Source organism: Pseudophryne corroboree, chromosome 1, assembly GCF_028390025.1.
Source record: "Pseudophryne corroboree isolate aPseCor3 chromosome 1, aPseCor3.hap2, whole genome shotgun sequence".
In the NCBI taxonomy this organism is placed as follows: domain Eukaryota; kingdom Metazoa; phylum Chordata; class Amphibia; order Anura; family Myobatrachidae; genus Pseudophryne; species Pseudophryne corroboree.
This window is the reverse complement of record NC_086444.1, coordinates 775470903-775487140: the sequence shown is the minus strand read 5'-3', so window position 1 is coordinate 775487140 and position 16238 is coordinate 775470903. Positions and strand designations below refer to the sequence as shown.

At 45.2% G+C, this 16238-nt stretch overlaps 1 protein-coding gene across 2 annotated transcripts in view; it reads left to right on the top strand.

Moving 5' to 3' along the window:
- Nucleotides 1-14732: 14732 nt before the first annotated feature.
- Nucleotides 14733-16238, top strand: part of STPG2 (sperm tail PG-rich repeat containing 2) — a 1528785-nt gene continuing 1527279 nt past the window's right edge. For both annotated transcript variants that reach the window (XM_063917581.1, XM_063917565.1), the window contains exon 1: nt 14733-14845. The gene's annotated coding sequence lies outside the window, so the exon portion shown is untranslated. The remainder of the gene's footprint in view (nt 14846-16238) is intronic.

The window sequence follows — 16238 nt, the reverse complement described above, 5'->3', positions numbered from 1 at the left end:
GTAAAACCAGGGGATAGGTGCAATCAGAGGGAGTATGGAGTATAAGATAGTGTAAATAAGAAAAGGAAAGGCTCATGAGGAAAGAAGTTTACAATCTAAAAGGTGAAGGGCTGACAGACCGGTGTGACACAGAAGGGGTAGACAGTGAGCATAGACAAGAGGGTTAGGAGGAGAGTTGGCTGGGTTTGGTGAAGAAGTGAGTCTTAAGAGACCATTTGAATTTTGTAGAGAGGTGGAGAGTTGAATGGGGAGAGTTAGAGAATTCCAGGGATTGGGAGCTGCACGTGCAAAATCTTGTAGGTAGGAGTGTGAGGAAGTAATCAGTAGGCAGAAGAGATAGAGTGCATAAGTGGAGCGAAGAGGACGGATTGGAGTGTAAAGGGAGATAAGGTGAGAGATGTAAATGGGAGAAGAGTGGGTGAGGGTTGTGTAGGTGAGTGTGAGAAGCTTGAATTGGATTCTGAATTAGAAGGGTAGCCAGTGAAGGGCTTGTAGGAAAGGAGAGATGAACGTAGTGTGTTTGGTGAGGAAGATGAGCCAGGCTGCAGCATTGTGGATAGATTGGAATGTAGAGAGGCATTTGTCAGCGATGCCAGATAGGAGGAGATTACCTCTGGGGATGACTAGTGAGTGGATTAGGGTCTTAGTAGCGTCCTGGGTGAGAAAGCCACTCGGGAACTAGAGAAGATACTAGTGCCATTAATAGATAATGAAATTGTGGGAGGTGAGGTTGTGCGGGAGGGTAGGAAGATGATCAACTCAGTCTTAGACATGTTGAGTTTAAGAAAGTCCTGGGACATCCAAGAAGAGACAGCAGATAGACAGTTGTAGATATGAATGAGGAAAGTGGGGGAAAGATCAGGGGAAGAAAGGAAGATTTAAGTATCATCAGCACAGAGAAGAAATTGGAAGTCAAAAAAGCTAATTAATTCATCTAAAGTAGACATATAGAGAGAGAAAAGGAGAAGCTCAAGAGCAGAACCTTGGGGGACACCTATAGTTAGTGGAAGTGTGTGTGTGTGTGGGGGTGGGGGGGAGTTGAGTATGACAGTAGCCAGAGAAGGAATGGTCAGATAGGTAGGACAGCCAGGAGGGAGCAGTGTCATGCAGCCCAACGGAGTGAAGGATTTGCAGAAGGAGAGGGTGGTCCACAGTGTCAAAAGCAGCAGAGAGTTCAAGTTGAATTGGCAGAGAGTATTGGCCCTTAGATTTGACAGCACGGAGGTCATTGCAGACTTTAGTGAGGGCTGTTTCAGTGGAGTGGATAGGACAGAAGCCAGACTGGTATGGGACATGCAGTGAGTGGGAGGAAATAAAGGCAATAAGGCAGTTATAGACAATATGCTCAAGGAGTTTGCAGGCAAAAGGGAGGAGAGAGATGGGTAGGTAGTTGGAGAATGCTTGGATCAAGGGTAGATTTTTAAGAACAGGGGGACCTGCTTGAAGGCAGAGGGGACAGTGCCTGATATAAGGGAGAGATCGATGACAGAGAAGTGGTGGCTGACTTACACAAACAACATCATCAACATCCTCAAAGTTAGGCAGGGGTTCTATTCTCCCTTGGGTGGTGTTGTGGACCCCACTACCCTACTGGGAATACCAGGGATCAGTCGGTATTCCGCCCGCCGGCATTTTACCACCTGTTGGTAACCGACATCAGGATCCTGAATGCCGGGATCCCGACAGCCAGTATATTAACTACATCTCATACACACTAATCCCCCTCATCCTTTACCACTTCCACACAAAAATCCTCAGTTTCTATTATGCCCTCATCCAGTGGTGTAACTACCGTGGGTGCAGGGGATGTTGCTGCTATAGGGTCCTGACTGTCCTAAGGGCCCACCGCGTTTCCTGCACCAAGTCATGCACAGAGCGATGAACACTTAGAGCCAGAGCCCCTGTCTGCTACCCTACCTGAACTCCCTGTGCCAGCGCTACCCACCTGCCCACTGCAAGTCAGACCTCACCCCGCAGGGAGACAGAAAACATTACAGTGACAGCCGCAGCAAGAGGAGATGGAGCTGGTGGGCAGATGAGGAGTGGAGCTGGGACTGGATGCAGAGAGGAGATAGTTGGTAAGGAGGAGTGGGGACAGACAGGTGAATAGGATGGAGAAGCTGTTAGGAGGAGACAGATGGGTGAGAGGAGTGAGGTGGGGGGAGGTGAGGAAGACTGGGGATGGGAGAAGAGCAGCAGAACTGACAGGACACCAGTGCTCAGCATTAAAGCCCTGCATGCATAGAGCAGCACTGCCTCTGAGTGAGGTCAGATGGGACAGACACAGGTAACAAGGTAGAGTATGAGCTACTTGCCAGGTATTTGGAAAACTTATTGGGCGCTAGAGGGTAAATGGGCAGCCTAGGGTACACCTGTGGGGTTTTCCTTCTTACCCCCAAGAGAATACAAATGTCAAGGGTAGTGGTGTACTTTGGGCGCCCGACCTGTTTGTGGACTTTATAGCGGGACCAAAGCAATGGTCACTTCACAAAACCAATAGACGTATGGGTGCGCTTTTGTGGAACTGATGACATGCAGGGTAATAATACAGGGTAATGATAAAATTAACACAAAATTTAATAAAAAATTTCATAAAACAATTTCATACATCAGCAAAGCGTACCAAAACGGTAAGCTAGGAGCCGCAGGTGTTATAATGGGGCAGGGTGGTCGAAACCTTCGCCCTGCTCTGGCCCCTAAGCTTATGTGTGGATCGATGTCCCCAGATGGATGGTGACGTCTGTGAACTGTTATTCAAAAGAAGCTGAAAACGTACCGGTAGGGTAACTTTGGAGCCGCAGGTGTTTATGACAAGCAGGGTGGTCCAGACTTCACCCTGCTCTGGCTCCCAAGTATTACCACTGGTCAATGTCAGATGAATAGGCAGTCCGAGTTCTTCCTTTAGTTCAGGTGCTGAAGATCAGGTAGTCAGGTAGCCAACGCGTTTCGAGATATAAAATCTCTTCCTCAGGGCTTGATGGTTTCTTTCCTCCTCAGATTCGGCTTTTAAAGATGGTTGGAAATCAATCCAGGTCAAAAGGTCACCGAGACCGGAAGTGCTGTCAAAAGTCTCGAAAAGGTCTTTTGATAATAAATTGCCCCATGTTAATAAAGTGGCAATGCTTGTGGGATTAGATATCAGCTAAATGAGGTGTAGAAAATGTATTGGAATATATTAGTATATGAGAACGGGCGACCGGAAGTAGGTATCGCCGGAAGTTGGACCCCGGAAGTGACGCGGTGGGACGAACGGCCCAAAAAGAGTAGAAAACTAAACATATATGAGTATTGAGGTCAGGCAGGTTAGCAGGTATAAGTTTGGGTGTGATGCTGGAGCACTTTCAAACAGTAAAGATATCTATTAATTTCCAATGGTTCTTTAAATCATTTCATCAACCCCGCGATGTCACTTCCGGTCGGTGACACGCATAGTCTAGCGGCACTTCCGGTCACGGCATCAGCGTTTCTATTAGTGCTCACTTTACTGTTTGAAAGCGCTCCAGCATCACACCCAAACTTATACCTGCTAACCTGCATGACCTCAATACTCATATATGTTTAGTTTTCTACTCTTTTTGCGGCCGTTCGTCCCGCCGCGTCACTTCCGGGGTCCAACTTCCGGTGATACCTACTTCCGGTCGCCCGTTCTCATATACTAATAGATTCCAATACATTTTCTACACCTCATTTAGCTGATATCTAATCCCACAAGCATTGCCACTTTATTAACATGGGGCAATTTATTATCAAAAGACCTTTTCGAGACTTTTGACAGCACTTCCGGTCTCGGTGACCTTTTGACCTGGAATTGATTTCCAACCATCTTTAAAAGCCGAATCTGAGGAGGAAAGAAACCATCAAGCCCTGAGGAAGAGATTTTATATCTCGAAACGCATTGGCTACCTGACTACCTGATCTTCAGCACCTGAACTAAAGGAAGAACTCGGACTGCCTATTCATCTGACATCGACCAGTGGTAATACTTGGGAGCCAGAGCAGGGTGAAGTCTGGACCACCCTGCTTGTCATAAACACCTGCGGCTCCAAAGTTACCCTACCGGTACGTTTTCAGCTTCTTTTGAATAACAGTTCACAGACGTCACCATCCATCTGGGGACATCAATCCACACATAAGCTTAGGGGCCAGAGCGGGGCGAAGGTTTCGACCACCCTGCCCCATTATAACACCTGCGGCTCCTAGCTTACCGTTTTGGTACGCTTTGCTGATGTATGAAATTGTTTTATGAATTTTTTTATTAAATTATGTGTTAATTTTATCATTACCCTGTATTATTACCCTGCATATCATCAGTTCCACAAAAGCGCACCCATACGTCTATTGGTTTTGTGAAGTGACCATTGCTTTGGTCCCGCTATAAAGTCCACAAACAGGTCGGGCGCCCAAAGTACACCACTACCCTTGACATAGAGTATGAGCTACTGCCTCCCTTGGGTGTGAGTCACAGGGGCATGCATACATCATTCATGAATCAGGAGCAGGTATACACATAGGACAGTTATACACAGGCCCGGGGGCAATGATATGCCATACATGTGGCAGCTGCCAGTCATGCCTCATACATTAATGCTTATGCACTTATTGTTTGCATGCTGACACCCCCCATCGCTCCATATATCTTCTGAACCCCACTTTTCCCATACACCGTACTGGGTGAATATTGAATCTAACCTTTCAACATGTGCTACACACTATGCACTATTTAGGGGGAGCACTAACCCTCACCCTCCAATATGTACTCTGACCACCCCCCATACACTGTGCAGGGTGAGCACTATGACTTCCCACTGTACACCATGCACTGTGAGTACTGACACTAACATCCCCCACACCCCAACATGTTCTCTGTGCCCCCCATACACTTTGCAGGGTACGGCACACTCCCAATTCACCGCCCATGACAGCTTGCATTCAGCATCCATAACAGTACAGATGGTGTAATTGTTATTGTGGGGCCCTTTCAAGATTTTGCTATAAGGCCCACAAAGTTCAAGTTATGCCCCTGCCCTCATCATCGCCATCTTTACTTGTACTGCTTCCCACATGTACAGATGGTGCATAAATGATGGAAGGAGGTGAAAGAGACTTCTCTATAAGGACAGTGTGAGAAATGCAGTGTCGTGGGCTAACGATGAAGGCTCCTACCTGCCACGCTGAGAGTCCCGGTTTCGATTCCCAAAGTGCCAATCTTTAAAATGCAGTGTGTGAAATGTCAGACACACACTTAGCTGAGGTGCACACTCCTAAACGTTCCTCACAAATGTGTAATGATTCTGAATTCACAGTTTGTTCTACTGCATTAGTGGTTTTTATTGACACCTCTTCTAGACTCTGGGTGAAAAGCATCTTACATTGTCAGGAGATGCAGAAGAAGATGCCTCACTTATGTTTGCAGAACCACCACTTAAAGGCCAAGCCTGAGTCTTTCCTTACCACTTTAATGTTTCTCTGCACTGTAAAATGAAATTGCTTCTTTGATTTTACGGTATCCGGACTCCAGGTCGACAACAAAAAGGTCGACATATCATAGGTCGACACACCTTAGGTCGACATGGACAAAAGGTCGACAGGAGCAAGGTCGACATGGGAAAGGGTCGACATGCGTTTTTCACGATTTTTTTCTTTTTTGGAACCTTTTCATACTTAACGATCCACATGGACTACGATTGGAACGGTAATCTGTGCCGAGCGAAGCGGTAGCGGAGCGAAGGCACCATGCCCGAAGCATGGCGAGCAAAGCGAGCCATTCGAGGGGACGCGGTGCACTAATTGGGGTTCCCAGTTACTCTACGAAGAAAACGACAAAATAAAAACCTCATGTCGACCTTTTTCCACGTCGATCTTGTTCCTGTCGACCTTTTGTCCATGTCGACCTAAGGTGTGTCGACCAATTGGCATCGACCTAAGGTGTGTCGACCTTTTTGTTGTCGACCTGGAGTCCCAGACCCGATTTTACATGCTCTGACTTAAGCCCTCTAAGCCCTTGGGCACCGGCCTTAGTAGATGATGTTGACAAACTTTTATCATCATGACTGGTGGCAGCACCTGCAGCACTAGGATGTGCTTCCTGCTCTCCTCTCAATTGTTCATCCTCCATATCTATCAACAAACACGAACCAAGTGGGGTCCAGCACACACCAGAGCCGGATTAAGGGGGGGAGGCCCAGGGGGTACATTATCCTGGGCCCCCCTGTCTCCCGGGGCCCCTGTCCCTGCTGTTCCTACAGGCCGTTTGAGTGCATTTTTTTTAAATGAAGTTAACCGCCCCTCAGCATACATCTGAGCAGCCAGCACTGTGGTCACCGATCTACAGCTGCCATTGGAGAACATCACATGCAGGGAAGCAGTAGCCTCACAGAATGCAGCGGCCTCACAGCAAGATACTCTCCTGCTGGACCCGTCCTGTGCCACCTATACCCGGCGGGCTCAGATGGTGCCTGCTGCAAGGTAGAGGTTGTTTTTTCAAGTTGCAGTTGTAAAGGGGCGTGGCCAAATGGGTGTGATTAGACCACGCCCCCAACTTTACCGGGATTCGTCTCCTCCTTCTGTGTCTGGCTCCTGTGGTCTTGCCAGCATTCTGCAGCGACTTCAGAGTTGGAGATAAGGGGTAAAGTGTGTGTAAGTGTGTGAGTAGTACTCTGTGTTTGTGTGTGGTCCAAATGTGTGGGGGTGTGTGTATGATCCAAAATACATGTTACCAAGGGACTTAAATTGACATCACCAACTAATATATATATATATATATATATATATATATATATATATTTCTGACATACATCCCCACCAAATCACCAATCTGTATTTGCGTTTTATATATATATATATATATATATATATATATAGCACATTTTGCTGACACTCGATCACTTCTTGTGGAGATGTGTACCTCTCTACCCTCTCACCACCACGGCTGTGGTCAGTATAGCAGATACAAAGACGAGCAGCACTCACAGGTCTTCTAACTATAGTACACCCTGTGACACGTTGTATTGAAACAAAGTGGGCAGAGCCCGGCAGTGTTGGTCTCCACACAACTTGTCACAGGGTGAAGTTATAAAGGTAAAGTTGATTTTGATTGTATATTGTCCTGGCGAAAGATTTGAGGAAATTAACTAATGCATGTTGTCCTGTACCTATGATGTACTATACTTAGAAGACCTGTGAGTGCCGTTCGTCTTTGTATCTGTTAAATATATATATACACACACACACACACACACACACACTTTATTTTAGTCCATGGGGCCCCCCTGCTCTTTAGTACCCCAGGCCTCTCGGGGGCCTTAATCTGGCTCTGGCACACACCACAATTTGTTAAAAAAAGTACCACCTACAGTGTCACATAATATGTGTATGAGTTAGAATATATATTACACTGCAGTTTAATTTCACCTACAGTATCACACAACAATACGCGAGTCAGAAATATTATTCTAACACTGTGGTTTCATTTTATCTACAGTGTCACACAATACAGGTACGTGTATGAGTCAGAATAATACCGCTGCAATTCACTTTCACCTACATTGTCACACAAAGGGGTAAATTTACTAAGATAGGAGTTCTATTTAAGATGGGATGTTGCCCATAGCAACCAATCAGATTCTACTTCTCATTTATCTAGTACCTTTTAGAAGATAATACCTGGAATCTGATTGGTTGCTATGGTCAACATCCCATCTTAAATAGAACTATTATCTTAGTTAATTTACCACAAAACTTCTATGAGTCAGAAATAGTACTCTAACAATGCAGTTTAATTTCACCTACAGTAGCACACAATACGTGTATGAATCAAAAATAATAATGCTGCAGTTCACTTTCACCTACAGTGTCACACAATACGTGTATGAGCCAGAAATAGAAATCTAACACTGCAATTTAATTTCACCTACAGTGACAGACAATACGTGTATGAATTAGAAATACAGTAGTAATGCTGCAGTTCACTTTCACCTACAGTGTCAGACAATATGTGTATGAATCAGAAATACTAATCTAACACTGCAGTTTAATTTCACCTACAGGCTCACTGTTATGGATCTCAAGTGCTGTTGGTGTGAGACCTCTAGAGCCCTCAAAAGGGTCATCCACCAATAGCAACCCCCCGCTGTTCTCTTAGTGCTTAATATGCACACTGGTACTTAGGGGGCTCCCTGGGCATAAAACCTCTAACAGTAGGGGCTCACCCCATAGACTGGAGACCACTGGATCATGATCTGGTGAATAACGGAGTGAGGACCCACAGGATCTTGGAGCAGAGTTGAGAACACAGCTAGGGCTGATGAATCACTTTGCAGATTGTTTACAGACACTGCATGGATAGAATAGCTATGATACACTGGAATGAACTTGTATAAAACTCTAGCAGATTATAGTCGGCCAGGAATACAAATTAGGGCTGAGAGTTGCAGCTCCAACCATACAAGGTTTTCATAAATGACAACAGTCCAGGTATGTAGGTTATAGCTGAAGGTTGCAGCTCCAGCTGTGTAGAACTTTGGCAGATGACAGCCAGCCAGGTAGACAGGATTGGCTGAAGGTAACGGATCTACTTGTACAGGACTCTGGCAGAAGACAGCAGACCAGATATGCAGGGTAGGCTGAAGGTTGCGACTCCAACTGTACAGGAGTCTGGCAGTTGACACCAGGCTAGGTATGTAGGATAGACTGAAGGTTGCGGCTCCAGCCATACCGGACTCTGGCAGATGACAGCAAGCCAAGTATGCAGGACAGACTGAAGGTTGCGGCTCTATCTGTACCGGACTCTGGCAGATTACAGCAAGCCAGCTAAGCAGGATAACTTCCAGAAACCAACAGGAGTTGGACCAGGATTTAACTTCCAGAACAAGGAACAGAGGACCAGGGACTCATGCTGATAGTCATGAACTATGACCGGATGGGCAACGCTGGACTGACTGCAAGATAAAGGGGCAGCAACCAATCAGAGAGCCCCAGCAGCCAAGCCTCTTTTGAGTAATTAATATCGTGCAGCTGATGCGCTACAAGTCTCTCACAGCCTCCTGACAGACCGGAGTCCCTAGCAGCCGCCCAGTGTCTTGATCACCTAGCAACCACAGGGAAGCCACTGGGTGGAAGTGCTCCCACGTCCCAGTCACTTAGCAATTACTGGGACCTGCGGGGAGTGCGAGCCACTGCGGCTCTTAACAGTCACACAATACGTGTATGAGTCAGAAATGGTAATCCTGTGGTTTCATTTCAGCTACAGTGTCACATATGCAATATGTGTTTGATTATATACTGCGGTCTGACCGGCGGTGTCACAGAAAAGTAATGGTATAGTACACCTGGTTTTAGCACATATATATATATATATATATATATATATATATAGATAGATAGATAGATAGAAATAAATCCCTGCACTCTCACACAGCTCAGCCAACAACTGGGGTGCCAATCAGAGTCCGACCCACTCAGAGGTGGGACCCATAGTACAATACAGGATTATCCACAAAGTGGAACAGATAGCACTCTCCAGATTTCAGTTCAATTAATCAACAAAGATAAGTTTAATATAAAAGTCAGTCTCACAGTTCCAAGGTAATATCCATATCCAACGTTTCGGTCCACACCAGGACCTTTGTCAAGGAATTACAGCGTGGTCAGCACAAACAGCATCACAGCAGGAGTCAATAGTACAGGTAACTGGAGACTCCAGTTACATTAAAATTATCTTTGTTGATTAATTGAACTGAAATCTGAAATCTGGAGAGTGCTATCTGTTCCACTTTGTGGATAATCCTGTATTATATATATATATATATATATATATATATATAGTTAGTTAGTTAGAAGGAAATAGCAGGCACTCTCTTTCCATGTAACCACCGGGGTGCCCTCCTAAAGTCAGGATATATAGATAATGTGGTTCCCTGGTCTGGACTGGCAAGTCTCCTCCACAATGTAGGAATCAGGTGGCACTCCACGAATTTTTTAAGATTTTCAAATTTTTATAAATCATAAGTATTCAGTGTATCATAATTAAACAAGCATTGTGCAAAATAGCCGACGTTTCAACGCCTCACAGGCGTTTTTTTCAAGGTGCCCAGTGCTGCAAAGTGTAAATCAAATACAAAACAAAACAACTTGTTTTTCAATTCGGTGCCCTCCACAACTCATAGCACCCTATAAACGGGAGGTGTACCGTTTATGGTGGAATTCCAACCACATATAGACCAAGCATACACAGTAAATCACAAGTCACGTTCCTGGTGCTCGTTTTGGCGTCAATGCAGAGTCTTTAGTAGTCACTCATAAGTGTCACCAAATATATGGGAGAAAGACCAAAAACAACCAATAGTGTGATACTGTTTCTAACACATTAAACATAAGAAGTATGGTCCACAAGTATAAATAAAAGTTTTAAAACAGCTTATCTGTAGTATGAAGTCTCCAACCACAGTGTGAGTGACACAGACACTGTGGTTGGAGACTTCATACTACAGAAAAAAAAGGGCAGACTAGACGGGCCAAGTGGTTCTTATCTGCTGTCAAATTCTATAATTTCTATAGATAAGCTGTTTTAAAACTTTTTTATTGTACAAGCAATTACATACTTGTGGACCATACTTATGTTTAATAAATGGTATCACACTATTGGTGTTTGTTTTGTTGTCTGTGTGTGTGTTTGTTGTGCTGTGTGTGGATTTAGCTGTGTGTGTGTTTTACTATTGGTATTTTGCTGTGTGTGTATATGTTTAACTATAGGCATAAGGTGTATAAGGTGTGCTGCTGTGTGGCGTGACGTGTATAAGGAGCACTGCTGTGTGATGTTATGTGTATAAGGACACTGCTGTGTAGGCGTAAGGTGTATAAGGAGCGCTACTGTGTGGCGTGACGTGTCTAAGGACACTGCTGGGTAGGCGTAAGGTGTATAAGGAGCGCTGCTGTGTAGGTGTAAGGTGTATAAGGAGCGCTGCTGTGTGGCATGACGTGTATAAGGACACTGCTGTTTAGGCGTAAGGTGTATAAGGAGTGTTGCTGTGTAGTTATAAGGTGTATAAGGAGCGCTGCTGGGTAGGCATAAGGTGTATAAGGAGCACTGCTGTGTAGGCATAAGGTGTATAAGGAGTGCTGCTGTGTAAGCATAAGGTGTATAAGGAGCGCGGCTGTGTGGCGTGACGTGTATAAGGACACTGCCATGTAGGCGTAAGGTGTATAAGGAGCACTGCTGTGTAGGCGTAAGGTGTATAAGGAGCGCTGCTGTGTAAGCATAAGGTGTATAAGGACACTGCTATGTAGGTGTAAGGTGTATAAGGACACTGCTGTGTATGCGTAAAGTGTATAAGGAGCGCTGCTGTGTAAGCGTAAGGTGTATAAGGAATGCTGCTGTGTAGGTGTGTAGGCGTAAGGTGTATAAGGAGCGCTGCTGTGTAGGCGTAAGGTGTATAAGGAGTGCTGCTGGGTAGGCGTAATGTGTATAAGGAGCACTGATGTGTAGGCATAAGGTGTATAAGGAGTGCTGCTGTGTAAGTGTAAGGTGTATAAGGATGCTGCTGTGTGGCGTGACGTGTATAAGGACACTGCTGTGTAGGCATACGGTGTATAAGGACACTGCTGTGTAGGCGTAAGGTGTATAAGGAGCACTGATGTGTAGGCATAAGGTGTATAAGGAGTGCTGCTGTGTAGGTGTAAGGTATATAAGGATCGCTGCTGTGTGGCGTGACATGTATAAGGACACTGCTGTGTAGGCATACGGTGTATAAGGAGTGCTGCTGTGTAGGCGTAAGGTGTATAAGGACACTGCTGTGTAGGCGTAAGGTGTATAAGGACACTGCTGTGTAGGCGTAAGCTGTGTAAGGAGCTCTGCTGTGTAAGCGTATGGTGTATAAGGAGCGCTGTTGTGTAGACGTAAGGTGTATAAGGAGCGCTGCTGTGTAGGCGTAAGGTGTATAAGGAGCTCTGCTGTGTAGGCGTAAGGTGTATAAGGAGCGCTGCTCTGTGGCGTAACATGCATAAGGAGCGCTGCTGTGTAGGCATAACGTGCATAAGGAGCGCTGCTGTGTGGGGAAATTTGAATTGTGGGTACTGTTGTGTGACGATGACCCTTCTTAATGAGACAAAACCCCATTTTTTGGATGGCGTGCACTGTCCCTATTTTGAATATAGGAGGGGCGGTGGGGGCCACCATGGCATATTGTTGCACCTGGGCCCACCACTCTCTTGTTTCCCCACTGTGAGGGATGGTATCGGGATCCTGGCGCTTAAGATGCCTACGGTCAGAATACCAACAGCGGCATCCCAATGTGCAGGATCCCGACAACTGTTAGTTTATTACCCTAACCCTAATCTCCAACCCCCCTAACCCTCCCTGCCTGCAGCCTGACCATGTTCTTGGCTCCTTTTGGCTTTCTTCCCTTCAAAACTGCAACACAAACCTCTGACAGAAACACAATCCTCTCACAGTAGGCTTATGTCCACTGCCAGCTCCCGCTAAAAGAAAAGTCTAGATCCGCCCCTGCTGATCCTGCTGTTCAGGGATGATTCTGCTCCAGCGTGTCCAGGCGTGTCTAGACGTTTGGAGGGTGGATGTCTGACGTCAATCCCGGGACAGCTGGATCGATCGCACAGGGTAAGTAACTGTTACCCTGGTCTAGTTCCACACAAAACTTTTTTTTACATAGCAAGGCTGCACAAGCGTTCGCAGCCTTACTATGCAAAAAAGCCCTCCCCCATAGGCGGCATCGAGTTGATCGCATGGGCAGCAAAAAGTTGCTACGTGCGATCAACCCGGAATGACCCCCCATGTGCACTGCAGGTGTGGCAGATATAACATGTGCAGAGAGAGTTAAATTTGGGTGGGTTATATTTTTTCTGTGCAGGGTAAATACTGGCTGCTTTATTTTTACACTGCAATTTAGATTTCAGTTTGAACACACCCCACCCAAATCTAACTCTCTCTGCACATGTTATATCTGACCCACCTGCAGTGCACATGGCTTTGTCCATCTGCTAACAAATTTGCTGCTGCGATCAACTCTCAATTAGGCCTTATGGGGGGTAATTCTGAGTTGATTGCAGCTTCAAGTTTGTTAGCAATTGGGCAAAACCATGTGCACTGCAGGGAGGCAGATATAACATGTGCAGAGAGAGTTAGATTTGGGTGGGGTGTAAAAATAAAGTAGCCAGTATTTACCCTGCACAGAAATAAAATAACCCACCCAAATCTTACTCTCTCTACACATGTTATATCTGCCTCCCCTGCAGTGCACATGGTTTTGCCCAATTGCTATAAAAATCCTGCTGCGATCAACTTGGAATTACCCCCTATGTTTCCACGCCTTGCCTGATCCAGCTTCAGCAGTTCATATTTTCAAGCATCTCCTGTCTCAACCTCAGTTCTCAGCAGTTCATGTTTTCAAGCATCTCCTGTTTGAGCTTCCATCTTCAGCAGTTCTAGTTTCCAAGTATCCAGTTTTCACAGTCTGAGTTCTTCAGTCACAATTACCAAGCATTCAGGTTCCACAGTCTGTGTTCCTTAGTCACGGTTTCCAGTTATTATCTTTAAGTCACAGCATTTCAGGACTTCCATTGTCATTTCTTCAAGTCACAGCATTCCAGGATTTCTAATCTCATTTATTCAAGTCGCAGCATTTTAGGATTTCCAGTCTCACTTCATCCACAGTCCAGAATATCCAGTACAACTTGTCCAATCTTTTGCAGTTCCAGTTTTCAGAACTCTCTCATTTCAGTATTTAACCTATTGCAGAACTTGTTCACTCTTGAAGTGTATTGTCTCCCACAGTCAAATAGTGTTCTATAGTTTCATGAGTAAAGGGGGGTACACACGGAGAGATCCGTACTTAAAATCTAAGCAATCTTGCTAGATTGCTTAGATTTTAAGCACGGATCTGCCGTGTGTATGCCCTCCAGCGATAGCGATGCGCGGCCCCGCGCATCGCTATCGCCGATGCTAGATTGAGCTGCATGCAGGCTCAATCTAGCGGGTCGCTCACTTCACCGTTGTGTGAAGTGAGCGGCCCCCCGTCGGCTTTCCCCCTCGCTCAGCACATCGCGCTGTGCTGAGCGGGGAGAGAGATGTGTGCTGAGCGGTCTGTGTTAAGATCGCTCAGCACACATCTCTCCCGTGAGTACCCCCCTTAAGAATTACATTTGACCTCCTTGCTTACAATGTCCTGTGATCGCATCCTCCCCAGCACTTATTTGCTCATCGGAGCCCTATCCCAAGCCTGACCTGACACCTTGTGGCCTTTTGTATAATGGCAAGACAATCAGGCCATTCAAGGGAAGAATGGCCAGGCACAGGTCTACAATGTGCCTTGCCATTTCATATTGCTTAAGCATAATTTATCTTCCCTGCATTAGAAAATTATAGACCAGGAACCTTAAAAGATAAGAGGGGGTGATCGAACAAAAGCCCTGTTGAGACACAAAAGACGTTGGATAGACCGATTGAACACACTTTCATCTGGGGGGCTAAATTAACTCCTTAGCTTTGTTTCCTTTAAGTGAGCTTGCTAGATAGTTGCAGACTGTGGATATTCCTATTAATGCTACAAATAAATGCTTTGAATGTCAATATTTACATTATTGCTGCAATTATGTTTCTTTTTACCATCGTTTGACTTTTTGATATACATAATTATTCATGATGTAAGATGTCTGACCATTTTATTACTGAAATATCTTTAGTCGCTGTAATATATGGTGTTGTCACATTGCTAGGTTACTGGCTGGAGAGTTCAGGGATACATTGTGCGTGCCTCGCTGGTTGGTGACATCATTGCACCCCGACCCACCACTGGAGAAGGCGTCCCATGCACATGGGTGATTTACTATTTAGGTAAGCAATGTTCGATATGTATTTGATTCTGATGACAGTGTAACAACTAAAACATTAATCTACCTGTTGGGGCTCAATCTCCTGATTATTGTTGTTGTGAAAGTCCTGCGAGTACCGCCTTCTATCTATCTATCTATCTATCTATCTATCTATCTATCTATCTGTCATATATTCTCCTTCACCTTCTCTGGCGTTACCACTTCATTCCAAATCAAGGGAGCTGTCAGCAGGGGGTGTTGGAGTGCAGCATGTTCCACAGCCCCCTTCCATTATGATTGTTCTTGATCAGTAAGAGGTTCCTTCACTGCTGTCTTTACATTGAAATATGTGCTATTTAAATTGCTTTAATGTGTTAATATTAGGAATGTAGGGACCCACCTGATGGTGTCCACATTTTTGGCCAAATGTGCTAAAAGCCTCAATTATGCTCCATGTTAATTTTCAGAGTTTATTATAATTATTTTGACTGTTAGTATTCTTAGGGGTCAATCAAAAATAGCTGCGATGGGTGCGATGTGCCGTTGCTGCAGCATTTTAACATTGGCAACGGCACCCAATCTCACCCGTGATGACTCACACCCTTGTCACCACGTCTCCTGCTGCCACTGACATGGCTTGGCAACCATACATGCTCCTGCACGGGATTACACTTGTCGAAGTCAAAAATATTACATAAAGAGAACATACAAACTACACACATTATGAATAGCTATACTTGCAAATACGCGCAGCGAGCACAGCAATATATGGTAACACACGCATTTACACGGACATGCCACAGAGATGGATTCGACACTTATTTCATACAGTACATAATTATAATAATATCAAGCGCCAGACATCATGATGATTTAAAATTATCTAATGAATTAATGTCATGAATGTGTATTATTTGAACGAAGCAAAATAGACCAGTCATGTTTATTATTGAAGCAACCAGATTGATGTGTAGATTCATTTGATACTTGTTGTGAAGTTGTGGGACATTGCAGCGGATAGTTATGATTAGATGTATGGAAGCTGGGATCACTTTTGTTAGAACAATGGATGTTCCGAATGGGACAGTGGACAGGAAACTCAGCCAGCCCTTTGGATGTCTTCAAGGCTGAATCTGATTACCATATACAAAGAAACTGGTGACTCATCGTGAATCCCTCCCCCAGAAACTAGTTAACACATTTTGCTGGTCACACAGGAAGGTAGTTCCTGTTTTTGGTCTCATAGTTGCTGATCGGTCCCAGATGATGATGGCATTCTTACACTGCACTCCTTTACAGCATCAGCCTGGACCTGCCACCTGTGCAGCGCAGGGTGCCGGTCCTGAGATACTACACATACCTGCGGCAGGCTATGGATCACTTCTTTCTGTGAGTGTCTGAAACCCTTTGGAAGC